The following is an 18,368-nucleotide window of genomic DNA, read 5'->3' as shown; positions in this document are numbered from 1 at the left end:
ATTTTTAGTGGTTTATTGTTGTTAATACTATGCTAAAGTATCCAAGCATTATTGTTTTAATTTGAAGCTCAATAAGTAACATGCCTGACCAGAGGAACGTAAGACTGTGTTGGTAAAAAAAAAAAAAAAAACATGCTAGAAGGATATTACAAAAAACATGTAGGTACGATAAAGTATAATAACACAAGAGATGATTGATAATATGAAGTAAAGTCCTCATATACTCACATACTACAGATTAAATGGTTATTCTGTGGAAATATTATAGGGTTGTTTCCTGTTACTGTTTCTCTGTTGAACGCTCAGAATTAGCCCCCACCCTTACACTGAACTAAGTCAATCAACACTGTTCTGCTCATCTACATCATTACTATTTCAATCTTACAATTACAATATTGCTATTAATATATTACCATTGCACTGAACTGCCTTGCACTATATTTATATTGAAATCTTAAATCTCAGACTATACTGATATACTATTCCTTCCCTCTCTTCAATTGTTATTGTATATTTCTTGTAAATTTGTAAATTCTATTTTATCGTTATACTGCATACTTAACAGTATTTTTTTTAATATTTCTTGCTGTCCTTTCTGTTTTTATTCTTTATAGGTTAAGTGAGTGTTGTACTTTGAGAGCAAAGATTAACCGGAGTCAAAATTCCTTGTTTGTTTACGAAAACCTGGACCAATAAATCTGATTCTGACTCAGATTCTGATTCTGACTGATCCTGGTCAGAGGGTGGCGCTCTCGACTAAGAAACAGACTTTCCTGAGCGGGTTGATGAGCAGCATTGCCCCCAGATGCAGACGTGATAAATGTAATGCCATTTACAGCTAAATGAGCTGTGCTTCTCAGACCTTGATCAAGGACAAAAAAACGACTTCAAATATTTTCTCTTGAGGTTAAATTAATGTTGCTTTACAATGAGTGTTAACTGGACTGTTGAGCTGGCCCATGATAATTCTCGTCTTCAGGGGTAAGTGACAGAGATTTTAATTACTGTCATCATGTTTTTGCTCTTCTTGTGACAGACAGACTGTTTAGGAGTCCACACAACTTTTCAACCACAAATATAAATAAATATGCTAAGCAGAGATTCTTAATAACTTTGTTGAAATTTACATGCAGGTAATGTCCCCCATTCAAAATGTTATGAAGAAATTGGCCCACATGCCAGAAAATATAACCACACCAAACCGAGAGAACCTGCACTCTTGTTATCTACACTGTCATTTTTAAAACCATAAAAACCACCTCCTTAAATAGTTAAAACTCCTCACAGTTGAGATTAAAACATATTTGATGATGATGTCAAAGCATTTCATTTTTCTGCAGTGAGGGTTGCGAACAGTTATGATGAACCTCGGATCCAAAAAAAAAAAGACAGGAGAATTTTCTGAAATAATAAGTTCATTCTGCCTCGGTTGTAATTAGTCAGCTTAGACATTTTAGCTTTTCTGACAGCCCCCCCTCTCTCCTGTCACACTTTCAGCTAAAACTAATGCATATCATTACATTTCCCCGTAGAAAGGACCCACTAAGTGCTGCTGAATTGTACTTGTGTGACTACGATGATGTTTCTGTGAAGGAACTGCGATGCAACGAACGTTGTTTACGAGCAGGTGGATATGACGTCACGGACTTGGACAGCAAAACAACAACATCCAAATCCGCGATTCTTCCTTTTTTTTTTTTCCTCCTTCTTTTCTCGGCGTGTTGAAATCTAATAACAACATTAAGAGAGGAGCTCGTGCCTATCTCTGCGAGGCAAAGTGGGAGGCAGCGAGTGTGAAAGTCCACATTTTGCTTCTTTCTTTTTTTTTTTTTTCTCGACGCCCTCGGTAAGATGATCTCTTTCTCCTTGTAGTTAAGTTAGTTAGTTATAGTCCCCCCCCCCCCACTACCTCCACCTCCACCACCACCTCGCCACCAACACCAGCGGGCGGAGTAATAGCCTATTTACGTGCGGTGTTTACGGTGTGATTTGTTCTCGCATGCGTTCTCGGTACACAAGCTCGCGTGCACGGTTTGAATACTAGCAAATCGGTACCCCTCCGCGTGCGCCTGTTAGCTGCTGTAAAGCGTTTTCCATTCTGGTAAGTTTCACTATTATGTTAACATTAGCTTTGCTGTATCGTATATATAGAGAAATGCTGCACTCAAACACACACGCACACACGGAGTTTGTCTCCGCGCTTTGCTGCTGTTTTCTGCAATGGTTACAATTAGCGAAATAAACAAATAAACAAACACCTGTATTATTAGCATGTAGGCTGCTTGGTAGCGCCGTTTAATGTCTCTGTAACAGGAGTGGTTTTGTTACTACGAGTGTTGTATCCTCCACTTTTTTGGAAAGTTGGGTTTCTAAACTTAGTTGAGGCTAACGTACGTTGCTCATGAGACCCCGGGGGAAATGCACCTTTTATAACCAGTTGGTTCTAAAGTGCTGGTTGATGATAGCCGGTTAACAGTTAATTACTAGCTACCTGTTACGGATACAGCCGTAAAAGTTGTTTAGTTTACACGGTGAAAGGGAAGTTTGAGTGCCGTGATTTCTTTTGAGTAACGTTAGGACCAGGGAGGGAGCTTTACCCCACGTGTTAGCAGTCCTCCAAACTCCGAAAGACCGGAGGAAGGCATTACAACTGCCCCGAAACTATTGCTATTATAACTGTAAGTTTTAGCTAACGGGCAGGTCAACTTTTATCTATTTATTTATGAGTATACACTACATTTAAAGCGGATATTCATCTCATAGTCAACTTTTCGTTAACACAAAGGATTTAAAGAGCAAAATCGTATTGATAGCTGTCACAACTGAAATTCACACCTCAACAAAAGTTAAAGTTTGTGACATGCTTTATTTAACTTTATTGCTCAAAGTTTAAACGGAGCGGTTTAGAGTCAGACATGGGGTGGATTAAAGTTTGACGTTTTCTTAACTGTAAATATAGGCTGAAGTTACAGAGCATTTTAATATCAACTGGGAAAAATAGACTTAGTTAAATTTAAAACTGACCTAATATTGCTATAGTGTATAAGTAGATTAACGTTATGTGGTATCCTAATGCACTGTACAAAGGAATGCACAAATTGTAAAAATACATTCAAAGCAGTCAATTTTAGATTTATTCTATTTAAATTAATATTTTATTACAGGTGTATTACAGACAAATGGACATCGCTAACAGGTATGATAATGAATTTTACTGTGCAGTTTTTATATATATATATATATATATATATATATATATAGGGCCTACATACAGTATTATAAGCACATGTCTTGTGTAATTAATCCATGTTGATTCATTAGTAATTTGTAAAGTCAGACAGAATTAGTATCCTCAACAAAATTTTATATATATATATATATATATATATATATATATATATATATATATATATATATATAAAGATACAAAGTAAGTATTGAGAGTGAACTGCATACATACAATAATTAAATATTAGCCTAATATATTTTACAGTAAGTCTGCAGCTGGCAACAGCAGGACTAAAACCATCTGAAAATTTACGAAAGGGAAACTGCAGCTTTAACAACTATTGCTGGCAGGGCTCCCTCCTTCTTGGTCTTTGGATTAGTCATTGTCTGAGGGAGAAAAAAAAAAAAAAAAAACACCTTTTTGTAGGAGAAGTAAAGTAAACAGCCTCCAACAAGCGAACCTTGACAACCCAGATTAAGGAAAACATTGGAGATCAAACAGTGCTGCTGCTGGGCTGTTGTCATGAGCTGCCTGAGAGAGAGCTGCAGACTATTTGAACAGGCACTGGGGTTTGTGTGCTCACTTATGCAGAAATGGACCTTCCCAAATGCTGACCTAGGTTTTAAAACACAGGATGAACTTTTTAGGATGAACTTTTTTTTGTGTGCAACTTTTCTAAGCCTGCTGTTTGACACGGCTGTTGCACACAGACATTTAGCCTTCTGCTGTTTCTGATGGGAACACTGTCCCCTACGTCTGCTTCTACAAACTAGAATGGCTGTACTTTCCGTGCTCCATACTACAAGTGAATAAATTGAGTTGGGGTAAAAAAGCTTGAAATTTGAGGAAGTGCAGCTGTATAGTAATGACGCAAGATGCTTAACGCACCAATCTGTGATTTTGTATTATTTGGAAAGCACTTGTTTCTAGTTTGGCCTCTTCAGGCTGGGGCTAAGGCTATTCTTTGTAGAGAGTTGAGGTTCAACTGGTAAGAAAGTAATCAGTCACTCATGCATTCAGTGTGAGGACTCCAATTCCCGAGTGGAGCGGCCCTCTCTTTCATCTGACGGCTCAGTATTTGTGAACACGTTGTGCTGGGTACGGAGGGGCTGAAAAACTGACTGTGCACCCTTGCTTGCAGCTGAATGATAAGGAGTTATTTCTGGTCCAGTGTGGGAATAAGGTTCTGTATTTGCTGTATTGTTTCTTTCAGATTTATTTGCCGGCTTCACCCCTCATTTGATTTTTAGATACAAGACGCCCTCAAACCAGTTGCTTGAAACACTTTTGCACAAAGCAAGACAAGTGACAGATGAATAAAGGGAATGTTCTGGTAAATGAATTTGTCATGTGATTTTTGCATGTTTGATTCACACAACACAAAAGAGGAAAAGCACTAGCAATAGGACTATGAGGGCAGCACGCTCATTAGTGCTCCATTACATGAATGGAAATGATAACAAAGGAAAGCAGAACAATATTTCCAGGGTAAAGGTTAGTGTGTCCCGGCCCCTGTGGTGTGCCCAGGCAGATGGTTGTCCATGCCAGGGAAGGCTATTGGTCGGAGAGTGGACAGCCTCAGGTGTGCTCTGTGCAGCTCCTCCGTCTCTATGGAGACTGCAAAATGCTCAGGACGGCCATTAACTCATGCAGCCATTAATTACTGTCTTCTACTGTCATCTGTCCTTAATAAAGGCAGGGATGCTGACAAAAATGTCATCACTGTGCATGCAACAACAATCAATTAAGTTGCATTACAAAATTAATTAACTGCTGGTTTTGTCTTGCAGGAATACAGTACAACATTGGGGTGCATGTTGTGTCTATTGTTGCAAAAATATATCTAAGTGTCCTGTTTAGTCCTTTCAAGTTGGTGTAATGAATTAGTTGTTGGTGTGTTGGTTTCAGACAAAAGTAGTGCTATTTTAATACCTAATTGGCTGGGTTGTACATGCTGTGAAGTTGTATTAGAGACTAGATGGGCTGCAGAACAGTTTGCAACAGCCTCTGCTGTATCAATAAGTTATATTGAAATGGTACCAGTAAAAACAATATTTTGCTCAATCCCTTTCCCTGTATGATCGCTTTTATTATTTGTATGATTGAATACGTATTTTCGAATTCTCAGAGTAATATCAACTAGGGCTGACGATTATTTTCATGGTCGATTAATCTGTCGATTATTTAATAAAAAAATGACTCAAACGATTAATTATTTAGTTTATTTAGTAATTAGTTGGCGATTAATTTAATAGTTGACAACGAATCGATTAATCGATTCATCGTTGCACCTCTAATATCAACATATTTTTACCTTGGGATTTAATCTTGGTAAAATGTGTGATGTTTTTCTGACTTTCTTACTTGAGATCACTCAGAAAACTCAGCAGAAAAGAAGCTGATTTGACTGATCATGTTTGCTGATCTCAAACAAGATACAGACAGTTTAAAATGAAAGGGAGTTGGCTTTGCACTGTGGTGTGGTTTGTGTTGACATCTTGATATGAGACCTTTATTAGGGTTGTGAAGTAGTGTAGTCAATCGAGATGTTTCCTATTTAGTTTTCTATATCTTCATATTCAGACAAAGGTGTTCACGCATTATATAAATAAACAAAACTTAGCCAATTTAGAAAATTTGAGAATTTATGAGATGAATTATGTCGCAGGTAGACAAAATTTAAGTTGTCTCTCTTTTGTTTAAACACTTTATATACTGCCGAATGGTTTTTATTCTTATGCAAACGATTCCCTTTTCTCATTTTTGAGTGAGTGCAATAGCCTCTTAGCATTTTATAACTTAAAATCAGAGTTTTTTTTAAAATTTTTAAAAAAATTTTTTATTAAAAACACAAAACTTGTCTGTTTTGGGAATGTTGCAGGTGAGCTGCAAACATTTCCATCCAGACATGAGGGGCTTAACCATATCCTACAAGCTGTGCTCAGCTGCCAGGCGAAACCTCAGCTCCTGCTTCCTGTTTCTATCAGCTGTCCAGTCTGTATGTCAGTCTGCGTGTGTTTATGACGTGGCTTCGATGGCCTGATGGATGACGTTCATTTCGTGTAGTTATTACTCACATCTTGTTTGGTTTATCATGCCAGGCCGACTGAGTTTGCTCTCTCTGTTTTAACCTCCACAGTATTTCCAAAAGTTTATGTTCAAACAACATGTGATTTGAAGCCCGGTTCTCCAAAAGATGTCTCGCTTTCATTTGTCTTTGAGTAAAACTTTACACAGCGTAAAGTAATGTAGATCCTAATGATAAAGAAATTTAGCTTTCTCGCAATTTTGGAAAAGTCAGAAGAAAGATTAAAAATAAGTGACTGTTGCGTTCCTGGTGCAGCTATGTTGGAATTAGGCTATTCCTGAATACTGGTTGTATGCATGTAGCCATGTCATGTAGACAATGTGACTCGAGAGTGTAAGAGGAAGCATCACTTTAAAGTCGTAGTTGTCGAGTTGTTACATGTATTCAATATTATATGTTGATGACAAGTTGTGTAGATTGATATTTGTGTGCTGCCGCTAAAAATCACTTTTCAGTCAAACGTTGCGATATTGTGTTGTGATATATCGTTTTATGATGTTTTAGTGGTGGTATGTGGCACGTGGCATGTTCTCTGTTCAGCTGTGGTGGCTGCTCATGTTATCTCACAGCTTCCTCTGTTTATGCCAAACTGCTGCTGGAAATGTAAAAGTCTCCACTTGCACCAGGTGTTCAGATCTTAAGACCTGTCCAAAGCTGGATGCTTAGAGCTGCAAAATAAAAGCTTTCATAATCTGGCTATAGGTTACATCATTACTATATTATATCAACGTGAGAATAAGAGTAGCAAAAACTGAAACTGACTAATGTGAAAATGTCCCAGGCTTTTACTTACACCCCGTTAACTGCATTAGGCAGCGCGATGTAGAATAAGGTTACAGGAGCACATCTTTAAGAGGCCTCATCCTTGACTTCTTGGCTGTGTTTTCAGTTGGCAGTCCCAGCCTAATAAGAAACATAACATGGCAGGGCCTGCTCTTCCATCATCATTGCTGGGTGGAAAGTTGGTGTGCTTTGATCATGTCTTTTGGGCGCATCACTCCGGCTTAGCCTGCTGCTCGCTATGTGATAAGCCATCAGAGTACTCAGATCTAAGCCGGCAGCTCCGTGGGCTTGAGGAGAGACAGGAGAGAGTAATGGAGATGAGGAGAGAGCAGCAATGCAAATTTTGTTGACAGACTGTTACTGCAGCTGTTTTCTCTGCCTTTGAATTCAACAATGTTACTGTCCCTCTTCACTCTGTCTGTGAAGAAAAGGCCACTTTCATTTTTAGGTAATTAATTTGTGGAAAAACACTGTTACCGTGTTGTATAATTTGCCCTCTTGGCAATTAAAACGGCTTTTAATGAGATGCACATGTTAATTGCCTCAAAAACATGCGATTTCATTATTTTACAAACTGTAATGCCCAGATGTACTCTTAAGCCGCGGCTAACTGATACAAGTTCACTTTGAAGTTGAGTGCTCCGTTTTCGCACAGCTTTCTTCTGTCCGTCCATAAAACATCATTTTAGACCCCCCATTATGAAAGGGTGCTCCTAATTGACGGGTTGTTGCTTGTTTATTTGATATATATTTACCGGCTAGGTGGTAATTGGGAAGCAGTAATTACCCAAGATGCAGTGCAGCGCTTCAGCAGAGGTGCTACCACGCTGATGAGTCTAGAGCACAGATGAAAGTATGCAGGTTACTATTATCATCCTAGCAGACTGTTTAAATACTTGACAGCGGAGAGCAGAGATTGCTAATTGGCCCTGTGTCCCTTTTTATACAGTCTTATTGTTTACTGTGATGACGTACAGTGTGAGATCAAAAGAATGGTTCTGTTTTCTGTGTGTGTGTGCTTTTTTTTTGGTACAGTTGTTACAAGTATGCCTGAGCAGTTAATAGCAACAATAAAAGGCCAGTGTACGTAAGGGCCTCATGGATTCGGAGTCCCTCCTGTTGATGTCGTTCCTTCACTGATAATGGCCTTGTTAACGGAGATTCATTACCTCTTCATTCAGAGTCCCCTGGATATTGAGGGAGAGCATTCTCAAACTACTGTTTGCCACGGTGAAGTCATCCTCATGTGGTTTTGTAAGCTATTCATGAGAAGTGGTGACGGCATCTTCCCTGACTCCTGATGATTCAGTTGACCTGAGCTGAGACTGGGGTTCCACTTTCACACCAACTCTCGCTTTCACTCCCTCTCCTTCTCTCAGACACCTTCTCTCCCTCTCCAATACCCTCGAACACAGAGAGATGCACACCTTGTTTGTGCGCAGGCTACTGTTGTTTGATAGCCCGCTCTCCCAGTAGATCTTCAGACGTTGTTGTTGTTTGCCTGTATTGGTTGGAGTGTGTGCCTTGCATTTGCCCGGGCTCCTTGGAGGGAATTTGTTTTTGTTCTCAGTGTTGTAAACAGGGTGGGGCTCCATTCCCAAACCACTCAGATGGAGATGGTTATTTTCACAGGAGTGATTTTATTTTTTTTGTTTATCATCTCGGTCAATAGATTAGCCTGGGATGGAATTATGTGTTGAAGCAGATAGTGTGGCTAACCATTTGCTGCATGTGCTGAGCAGATAACCACTTTGTCACTGTTGTTTTTTTGTGATTAAAGAAGCACAAATGTTGATAACTCTCACTTTCTTAGGGCTGGGTGATAATTCATTAGTATCATTTATATCGATCTCTATGATTATAATATGCCCTCATTAAAAAATTTTAAAAACACATTAAACTATTAATATATGTATATTAAACATATTAAACTCTTCCACAGTCATAATGTTCAAATATTGTACTTGATGATCACAATACATTTTGTCCAGATCCTACACCCCTAGGTTGGTCATATACTTTCACTTTCGATTTTGGAAATTGTGAGATTGTAGTTCCCCTTGCTGTTCTCATGTATAACTCTAACCGCAGTAGATAACATTTGGTACTTTAAGTAAAGTTTTCACTCGGGTCATGGCATCGGTTTCTGACTTTGCTCAAAATTGTTTTTGCCAGGAAGGAAAAGAGGGAGGTTGTCCTCATGTGGTTATATCAGAACTTTAACATTAGTAGATTTCAGTTAAAGGCCAGGTCATATTGAGTTTAAGTCTCAACCCAGTTTCCAAAACAACATTTTTGTTTATTAGAACAAATTGGCTGAACACACCCCTGGCTAGGAATGACTATGGCCTTTTTCGAGCCCACTAGTTTGCTATGAACTTACACTAGTTGAACCATGGTTGAAAATGTCAAGTTGCAAATTAAAATGTTTGAGGTACTATTTGGCCCATATACGGATTTATGTAGATGCGCAGCGTGGTGGCTTAACTATTTAAGGCTCCTGCTTATCAAGCATGTATTAAGGTGAGATCCACACAGAGATCCCTGTCAGGTGTGATACTTATGTGGCTTTCACAGAGCGGCTCGGCATCAGAGGCTGCGGATGTGTGTAAAGTCCCTTTTTAGATGATGGAAGGCGACAGCCACAGTGGTTGCTGCTGATCCTGCAAAGAATCACACAGCAGCAAGCACAGCAGTCCGCTGTGTGACGTGCAGCGAGCGGCAAGTTTGAAATGGTCAGCAGCTGGAAGTCTGTCGTTTGTAGGGCTGGGTACTGAATTTGATGCTTTTTAGGAACCGACCGAATTGCCTCCTTAGTATCGAGTATCGAAAAATGCCAAAAGGGCCAAATGTCATCAGCATCAGTGAGCCAACCAGAATGCAGCATGCTTCTACCAAGATTTAATAGTGTTTGTGATTGGCTGTCTAACGTTACACGTCGTAGAGACACACAGGAAAAACTCTACGCTACGCACAGAGATGGGGCTCACGTAGTAGGAGCCGAAAAATAAATTCAAAGTCGATTTGTACTGTAATGTGTAATATTGTCATTTCTTTTTGATGAAATGAATTTTCGTCAATATTGTTCAAGAACTGGTATCAAAGTCACGGTATCGAACATTATTATTGTTATTTTTTTTTTTTTTTTTTGGGCATTTCTGCCTTTATTAGAGAGGAAAGCTGAGATATGAAAGTGGGGAGAGAGGGGGGAAGACATGCAGGAAAACCGTCACAGGTCGAATTCGAACCCTGGACCTTCTGCGTCGAGGAACAAACCTCTGCACATGTGCGCCCGCTCTACCAACCGAGCTAACTGGCCACGGTATCGGTACTTTTTTGAACGATACCCAGCCCTAGGTGTTTGTGAGTGGGAATCGCATCCTCCTGAGTCCTGACTCATATCACTCTAAGTTACTGTCAGGGTCTCATTACAATGAATACAGAGGTGGGAAGCAGCTGCATAGGCTACTGTACGTTCATACAGCTGAGGGAAACTCAGTTCCTATAAACAAGGCTAATTTCTCTCTGTACAATAGAAGACTCACTATCACATCAATCCCAGACACTAGCTGTATGAGTGTAGCAATTTATTCAACCATATATTTTATACAAAAAAAAACACACTCAAAACTTCAGTGAAATGAAATAAATGGTTATGAATTTACCATAGCTGCTCGATTTCTCAACTCAAAATCTTCTTGTCAATTCATCTTAAATGCAGTTTGAATGATTATAGAAGACGCTTCAGCAGCAGTGTGTGTGTGATAGCCTAGTGCTGACATTATTCCCCTGTTTCCTGAGACAGATGTGCTTCACCTCTGTACACTAAGCATGCACATGCACCCTGGTAGTCAGGTGACATACGTAACAGCAGGTGGTAACAACAGGCACACAGCTCTCTTGTAAGAACGTGATCTGTGAGGGTTCACAGCGGTAAGGAAAAGAAAAACAGCAGAAAGTTGATGGGAGTTCAGACTTTTTGGAGTTTAGTGACGAGCTTTTGTACACCAGCACAAACGCACGCACGCTCTTGAAAACTCTTTGATAAACCAGCATTTGCAGTTGATCTGAATGAGTTAATGCTGACTTGGCTTCATGTCCCTGACACCGCTCGGCTTTCTTGTGAATGGGTGAACGCGCGTTTATATTACGGATGGAAATTTTGTTGAATGTTATTGTGGCTTACAAGGTGTTTATCTAAGTGACTATCCCACTGGTCTATAAAAAGACCTAAGACAGAGAGCGAACAAGAAAAAGAGTGGGTGAGCAAGAGAGAGAATCTGAACTGGAACTGAAACTTTATTTGGTACTTGTTTTGTTCCAGGAACTATAAAAAGCATGAGAAAAACTCTAATTCTGTAGCAGAAATGTGAATAGCGCGTCGGTTGCAGATCTGTGAGTCTCCGTAGTAGAGGCTGATGACGACCGGTCCTACCAGAGATGAACCTGTGACAGCAGTTGCTTATGTATTGGTCAAACACACTATGCATGTTACAACACGACGTGTGTGTGTGTGTGTGTGTGTGTGTGTGTGTGTGTGTGTGTGTTTGTGTGTGAAACATTTTATTTATTGTCTTATTTATATCTATTATACTAATTTTTTTTAGTAAGTGAAACTGACATGTGACATCAAAGTGCCTTGTGCATCACGCGCACATGTTCCAGAGTTGCTTTCCTCCCAGCTCGCTACGGTTAACCATTTATTATTTACTGTTTACAGCCTTTTGTCGGAGATTTACTGCACCTGTTGTAAACGCTGCTGAATGTGGTGTGGTGTAAGCAATCAACTGTTCTGAATTATTGGATATTTTTCTAAAAGCCTTTTCATGTTGAGTATATGGAGTGCATGATGTACACGCTTTTAATGTGTTGACCAATCAATTCCTCCCGCTGAAAACAACTCTGTTAGAAATGAGTAAATCAATCTTTTCATATCCTACTACAGACAGGCTTTTGCCGTGGGTTTTTAGTGCATTTTTGTGTACTTTATACACAATTGTATGCAGTGATTGAAGGGCTAATTCAAAGAATTTTAATCACTCCGACCAACCCTCTTGCAGTGTCATCTTTTTTTTTCAAATTCCCCATAAAATGAATAGATGAGCAGCCTCTTTTTAGAGCATAATGGCTTCATTAGAATATGAGATAGATAGTAGATGAAAACTCTGTATCCTTCATGCACTCTTTCTCTTTCACTCAGTCACTCTGATCTCTTTTTTTCTATAGCGGTCCTGTGTAAAAGACCTTGCAGGCCACAGTGAAGTGTTCAGTTGAACCTCACATAGACAGACAAGAGGATTGGAGAAAGCAAAGTTGAGAACAATTTGAGCAGTACATTTTTTAGAGTAACTGGTGCAGGATCGACTGTTTCAGAGCCGGCTTAGCTAATGTATGAATGCTGTGGAACCAATAATACATTGGTTTTGTTTCTGTTTACGTCTCTCCACCTTCATTGATTGCAATGACACACCCTTCTACCAGATTCACAGTTACAGCTATTTTTTTCCACCAAGTAAGATCATGCCATTGGAGGCTGTGTGTTGGTTTCTCATCAGGGCCAGGCTAACCACATAGTGCCAGTCAATATGTAAACAATGGTGGAGACAGTTTGTCATTGCCTAACTGACATTTATTTATTGCTTGGCTGCTGATTCATCTGAGAGATGTTATCTCACAAAGTGTTTTCAGGGCGCACTGTACTTACAGTGGTTTCGACAATTCATTTTGTGATCTTTGTCCACCACATTCACTGTCATATACTGTATATGCTAAGATTGTAGGCCATGCTAGGCCACTCAGTTCTTGTTTGGACTCATAAATAGGCAGCTATTTTCCAGACCACGTGACCAGACTTGGAAAAACAAGTTCTTGCCTAAACAGACAATACTGTTGCTAACTACAACTACCTGTGTGTTGTCATCGGCACCCAGGTCTAAATGTTAATATGTATGGAGGTGATCGCTTTAAATCTTAGTGGATTCATTGTGCATGATATATATATTTTGATTTACTGTGCGTCTTATCCCGATTGGTTTGCATTGCAAGCAAACCATTAGTTTAGTTTAGTTTATTATTTACAGATGCATATACACATAATCAATAAAATATGTGATGGAGAGATGCATCTCTTAATCTGAGTACTCTCCAATACATAATCCATTTAACAGAAAGAAACTAAAATAATTAAAAGAAAAGAAAGGGGGGGGGGCAGGACGACAGTAGTAAACAACAGTAGCCTGCGCACAAACAAGGTGTGCATCTCTCTGTGTTCGAGGGTATTGGAGAGGGAGAGAAGGTGTCTGAGAGAAGGAGAGGGAGTGAAAGCGAGAGTTGGTGTGAAAGTGGAATTGAGTAGCAAACAAAGTCAAACACCACCACCCCAGTCTCAGCTCAGGTCAACTGAATCATCAGGAGTCAGGGAAGATGCCGTCACCAAACGAGAATTACACACAATTTCCAATCAACAGAAAAATACAAAAGGTAAAATAATATTAGGAGTTACTTGAGTGGTTTACAAAGACATTCCATAGGGATAACATTGCACAGACTACCACCGGATTCTTAACTCAAGATAACTGATCAACTAAGATCAACTTATAAACTCTAGTTTTACACTTTTCTTTTTTGAAATCATGGTCAATAAACCTCATTTCAATTAAATAATACCTAATTTGAGTTAAAAAAAAAAGCTGAAATTATGAATTATTTTGACAAATAGATTTAGTGGATAATCACGACTGTTAAAGTTTAGTCCAGATACGTGTTGTCTTCCCGTCGACCAACAAACTGTTTTCTCTGGGTCCAAAATTTCAAATTGAAACTTTTTTTTCAACGTTTTGGTCGTCTTTTTCGACACTTTTGTTGCTTTCCCCCCCCGATGTTATTGTCACTTATTTCGACGTTTTTGTCGATATTTTATTTTTTAGTTTTTTGCGCCTTTTGAAGTTTTTGTTTTCCAACGTTCTTTTATCAATTATTTTCTTCAAATGCTATAAATTGAATAAAAAAACCCCCAAATTCAATGAAAGTAGGTAACTGATCATTTATCTAACTTGTGAAGAGTGTTGTAGGGAAACCATCCACCTTTTTGAACATTTTTGTTTGATGTAGAAACTTTTTGAAAATTGACCTCGAGGACAACAGGAGGGTTAAATTGTACAAGTGAATTGAACTCACCATTAGTCTGGTGAACATAGGAAGTAGGGGTGTGCAAAAAAATCAATTCGTATTCAAATCGCGATTCAAAATCGATTCATAGAATTCCAAAAATCGATTAATATTATTATTATTATTTTTTTAAATTGTATGTCTACTGCAATCACATGATAGATAGATAGATAGATAGATAGATAGATAGATACTTTATTGATCCCCAAGGGGAAATTGAAGGTCCTAGTAGCTTAAAGACATAACACACAACATACACATGTGTATGTTGTGTGTGATGTCTTTAAGCTGTGTACATCATAACAGGATGTTAAAATAACAAATAACAAGAAAAATTCCACATGAATAATATGGACAATAGAAGATACTAAATAAACTAAATGAAAAATCCACATGAATGTACGAAGGTACGGGAAAAGTAACTACATTTACATACTGTGAATCGTTTTTTTCATCGAGAATCGTTTCTGAATCAAATTGATTTTGAATCGAATCGCGACATTTTCTGAATCGTGCACCCCTAATGGGAAGCTCTGTCCATGTCCAAAATAACGTTGAATTGCTAAAGGTAATAGATTATAAAATATAAATTTTCAATGCTTTTCTTTTATTAATGGCAAAATGTGCTATGCATGGATGAAACTTGAGATAACAATGTTATATATTTGCATAGAATTTGCAATACAATAAAATAATATGGCTACCTAATATTCCCATGGCAGTAGGGCTGGTTAGTTTAACTACTTTGTAAACAAAATAATAACATTTCAGTATTTTTAAAGAAATACTACACTAAAAAGCGATCTTTTTAGTATAGGGGCTATGAGGACGCAATATCAAGACACAGAAGAAAGGTGGTTAGCTACATTGTGCAGGAACTATTTTCTCACTTATTCTGTTTGTACATAGAATCCGTCTGCTGATAAATATAAGTCAAAATAGTCTAATGGGAATCAACAGGGTAAAATATAAATATAAAAAAATTAAAAGATCCATACCAAACAGTGATGCTGGGTCAACTGCCTGTATAGACAACCAACTATAGGGGCATTTTGTTTGTTAATATACTGCAGTAAGTCTACTGTTTACTGGCAATGTGATAGGATTGAAACGTGTCATCCACGTTCTGCGTTGTTTCTGTCCTGTAATGCAATTGGTTTCTGCTATGGAAAATGAAATGAATTGCCATAGAATAATGATGTCAAAATCAAGTGAAATATCTATCCCACTCTAACTCCAGCTAAATGAAAGTCACAGTTGCCTTTTTCCTTTTTATGCCTCTTTAGATGGTGCACCATTTGGTCAGTGGCAACTGACTGAAGTCTTTTTTTTGATAAAGTCACCTGGGTTACAATGAGGTTACAAGAAGCAAAAAATGTTGCTCGCTTTCATGTTCTGGGAGTGACACCTTAGATATTTCTCTCCACTTGTGCTAATGTAAATGATTGCATGGAGTTTGTCCCTGCTGATTAAGGCTGTTTGGACTGTTCTTCTTTGGAACCGTGCCAATTGAATTTTCTGCCTTCTAACACGCTTGGAGAGTGGGGAATATGGTTCTCATTGGGCCTGGGGCTTGATCTCCTTCTAGCCTCCCCCAATCCTTTCACATCACTCTGACAATTAGCAAGCTCGACCATCCCCAGATGACACACGTAATTAAAGAGTTGGCATTATAATTACAATGTGTTTATTGTCTGTTTATGGGTTTTGTGCAGTGCATTACGCACTGGGAGATTTCTTTGGTGTAAATGGATGGAGGGCTGTTAATATATTTGGTGGTAAATGCGATTTCATGTGGTTAACATCTCGGTATCGCCTTTATCAGCCCTTTGACAGTTGCTCTGTTTGTCGCACGTACAACACGATTTGGCTGACAGCAGAAACTGGCACCCCGAAAAAAACTCAAATTATTTAGTCATGGGCTTTTAACAGGCACAACAGTAAATGCATGTTAAGTAAATGATGCAATTTATTCCCTTCTCCTCATTTCCAGGCTGGCTGCCACAGCGCTTCTGCCAGCTTTAAATAAGTGGTACCCAGATGGTATTCACATGATGCCCACTTGGTTACAAAAACGGTCCTTGGGAATGAAGCCGACTGCCACAACAAGCAACGGGTCAGCCGGTGAGCCTGTTGCGTGTGCAAATGGGTTAATGTTGTGTCACTTTGCTGAATTCTTTGGGAAGGTTGTATCTCAGGGGTCCTAAAAGAATTGGAAAAAGAGCCCCGGTAATGAGGAGGGCGGGTTAGAGAGATAAGGGAGAGAGATTCTCTGCAGGAGTTCGTTTTTTTTTTTTTCTTCCTCTGCTTCTTGATTCCTCGGAAAAGAGCGAGGGAGGCAAGTGATGAGCTTTGCCTCTGGAGTAATATGAGTCTGTCAACAAAGCGATTTCTTTACCTTCTTATCTTAAAAAAAGGCAAAGACTCTTTCCTTTTCTTTTCTTCTCTTCTCTCCATGCATTTTGCAGCTGTGCTGGTCTCTGGGCTGGCTGTCTCCTGGAGAAGTGGTGAACTGTGTCATCTCCAGCCACTAACAACCAACAGCTGCAGCTCCAGCCACCGCTGCAGTTCGAGGTTTTTAACGCAGAGAAATAAATACACAAAGCCCCTGGAAAAAAGGAACAACACCACAAACAACACACAGCTTATGCAAATGCTGGGGAAATGTGTTCGCGAATCGATAAGCCCTATTTGTGTATGAAGAGACTATAGGACAAGAGTGACCATTTTACACAGAGATATGCATTACTAAGTTTGCTATTTTATCTGCAGTAGCTACCCCAAACATCTGTTTAGTTTTTTTTTTTTTTTTTTTTTTTTTTAGTTTTTTTATCTTCTACAGTACATGTTAAACCCACACATTATGATGAAACACAAACTATTTGTTGTTGAGTTGTGACATGAAACGACTCTGGGGAGGGTGCTCATTGCTGTTTTACGCAAAAAAAAAAAAGGCACCAGATGTTCGAGGCAAAGTTTTAGTCATTGTGGTGGGAGAGGGGTCAAACTGACAGTAGGTCAGGGGTCGAGCAGCATAAAAATCTGCAGCACCCACACAGTTAATTAGAGATGAGAGATTTATCGTGGAATGGTATATGTCACCATGTTAAGTTCTAGTTTAGCTGCTGTTGTTTTAAAACCTGATCGTCAAATAGAAGGGTTCTGTCAAACGGTGTGTCAAACGCGACACTTTCTTTTGTGAGATGTTTTTTTTCCATGAATGAAAAATCAAATCTCAACAGCTCGTCCCATTGTTTAGCTTTTTCTCCCAGTCACCTTGTAATTGTTTCTGTGTCATAAGCAGCTATTAGTATTGCTAGAAAATGGTAATGCTTTGAGAGACTCATCTCTTTGAGAGAATGGCTCTCTATCACACTCTCACATTCTTTTAAAAGGGAAAAGGAAGATGAATTTTGCCCATAAAGGCTGTATCACAAGGGCTTTTTATCCTAAATGGCTCTGGGGATTGTTATCTGTGGGAAGTGTGTCCTGCCTCTGTCGTGTTCAATCAAGTGTCCACTTAGCTGTGACTGGGAGTAATTGTTCCCAAGTGGGCCACACACTGACCTGTTAATGTCTGCGTTGACCCTCTAACCTTGTCAGCACGTCTTGGGGAGGAGTTTAAATCATGTGGATCTCCTCCATGTCTTTACGCTACCGGGTCAAGTGGGCGTCGGCCCTGAAAGACCACTCTCTTGTAATTGTCCCCAGCAGCATGGGTCAACCATGGGTGTTCCCAAAGACCGGCTCCTATTAGATGAGGTGCTGGGAATGGTGTAACTTAATGGGTCAAGCCATTGATCCGATACAGCACCAATGTCCCCCAGACAGTGCAGTCACAGTCTCTGACTGACTCTGGCTACATTGTAGATCCATCTCACTGACTTTATGGATGCCAGGTCGCAGTCTTTTTTTTTTTCCAATATGATCTTTTGTCTCCCTTTTCACTCTCAATTTCGCTTCTTGTTGACAACTAGTGCAGTGCTCGTTGAAAACGTGCCTGTTCCCTGTGCCTCCAGTATTTGTTCTCGCAGCTTTCTCGAGAACCGCTTCGCACTCGACACTGCTCTTCCTTGGCTCCTGAGCAGTACACCTGCCATG

General features: G+C 39.3%; 1 protein-coding gene across 11 annotated transcripts in view; it reads left to right on the top strand.

Moving 5' to 3' along the window:
• Window positions 1-1,635: 1,635 nt before the first annotated feature.
• The window catches only part of foxp1b (forkhead box P1b), a 169,590-nt gene continuing 152,857 nt past the window's right edge, over window positions 1,636-18,368 (top strand). For 6 of the 11 annotated variants that reach the window (XM_036001752.1, XM_031280555.2, XM_031280564.2 and 3 more), the window contains exon 1: window positions 1,896-2,101. The gene's annotated coding sequence lies outside the window, so the exon portion shown is untranslated. Of the gene's footprint in view, window positions 1,847-1,895; window positions 2,102-16,260; window positions 16,392-18,368 lie in introns of those variants that run through there. The other 5 variants (XM_036001749.1, XM_031280514.2, XM_036001750.1 and 2 more) reach the window with 4 other exon arrangements.

This window comes from Sander lucioperca, chromosome 6 (assembly GCF_008315115.2).
Source record: "Sander lucioperca isolate FBNREF2018 chromosome 6, SLUC_FBN_1.2, whole genome shotgun sequence".
Taxonomy (NCBI): Eukaryota; Metazoa; Chordata; class Actinopteri; order Perciformes; family Percidae; genus Sander; species Sander lucioperca.
The sequence above is the reverse complement of the archived record's forward strand: the minus strand, read 5'-3'. Positions and strand labels throughout refer to the sequence as shown.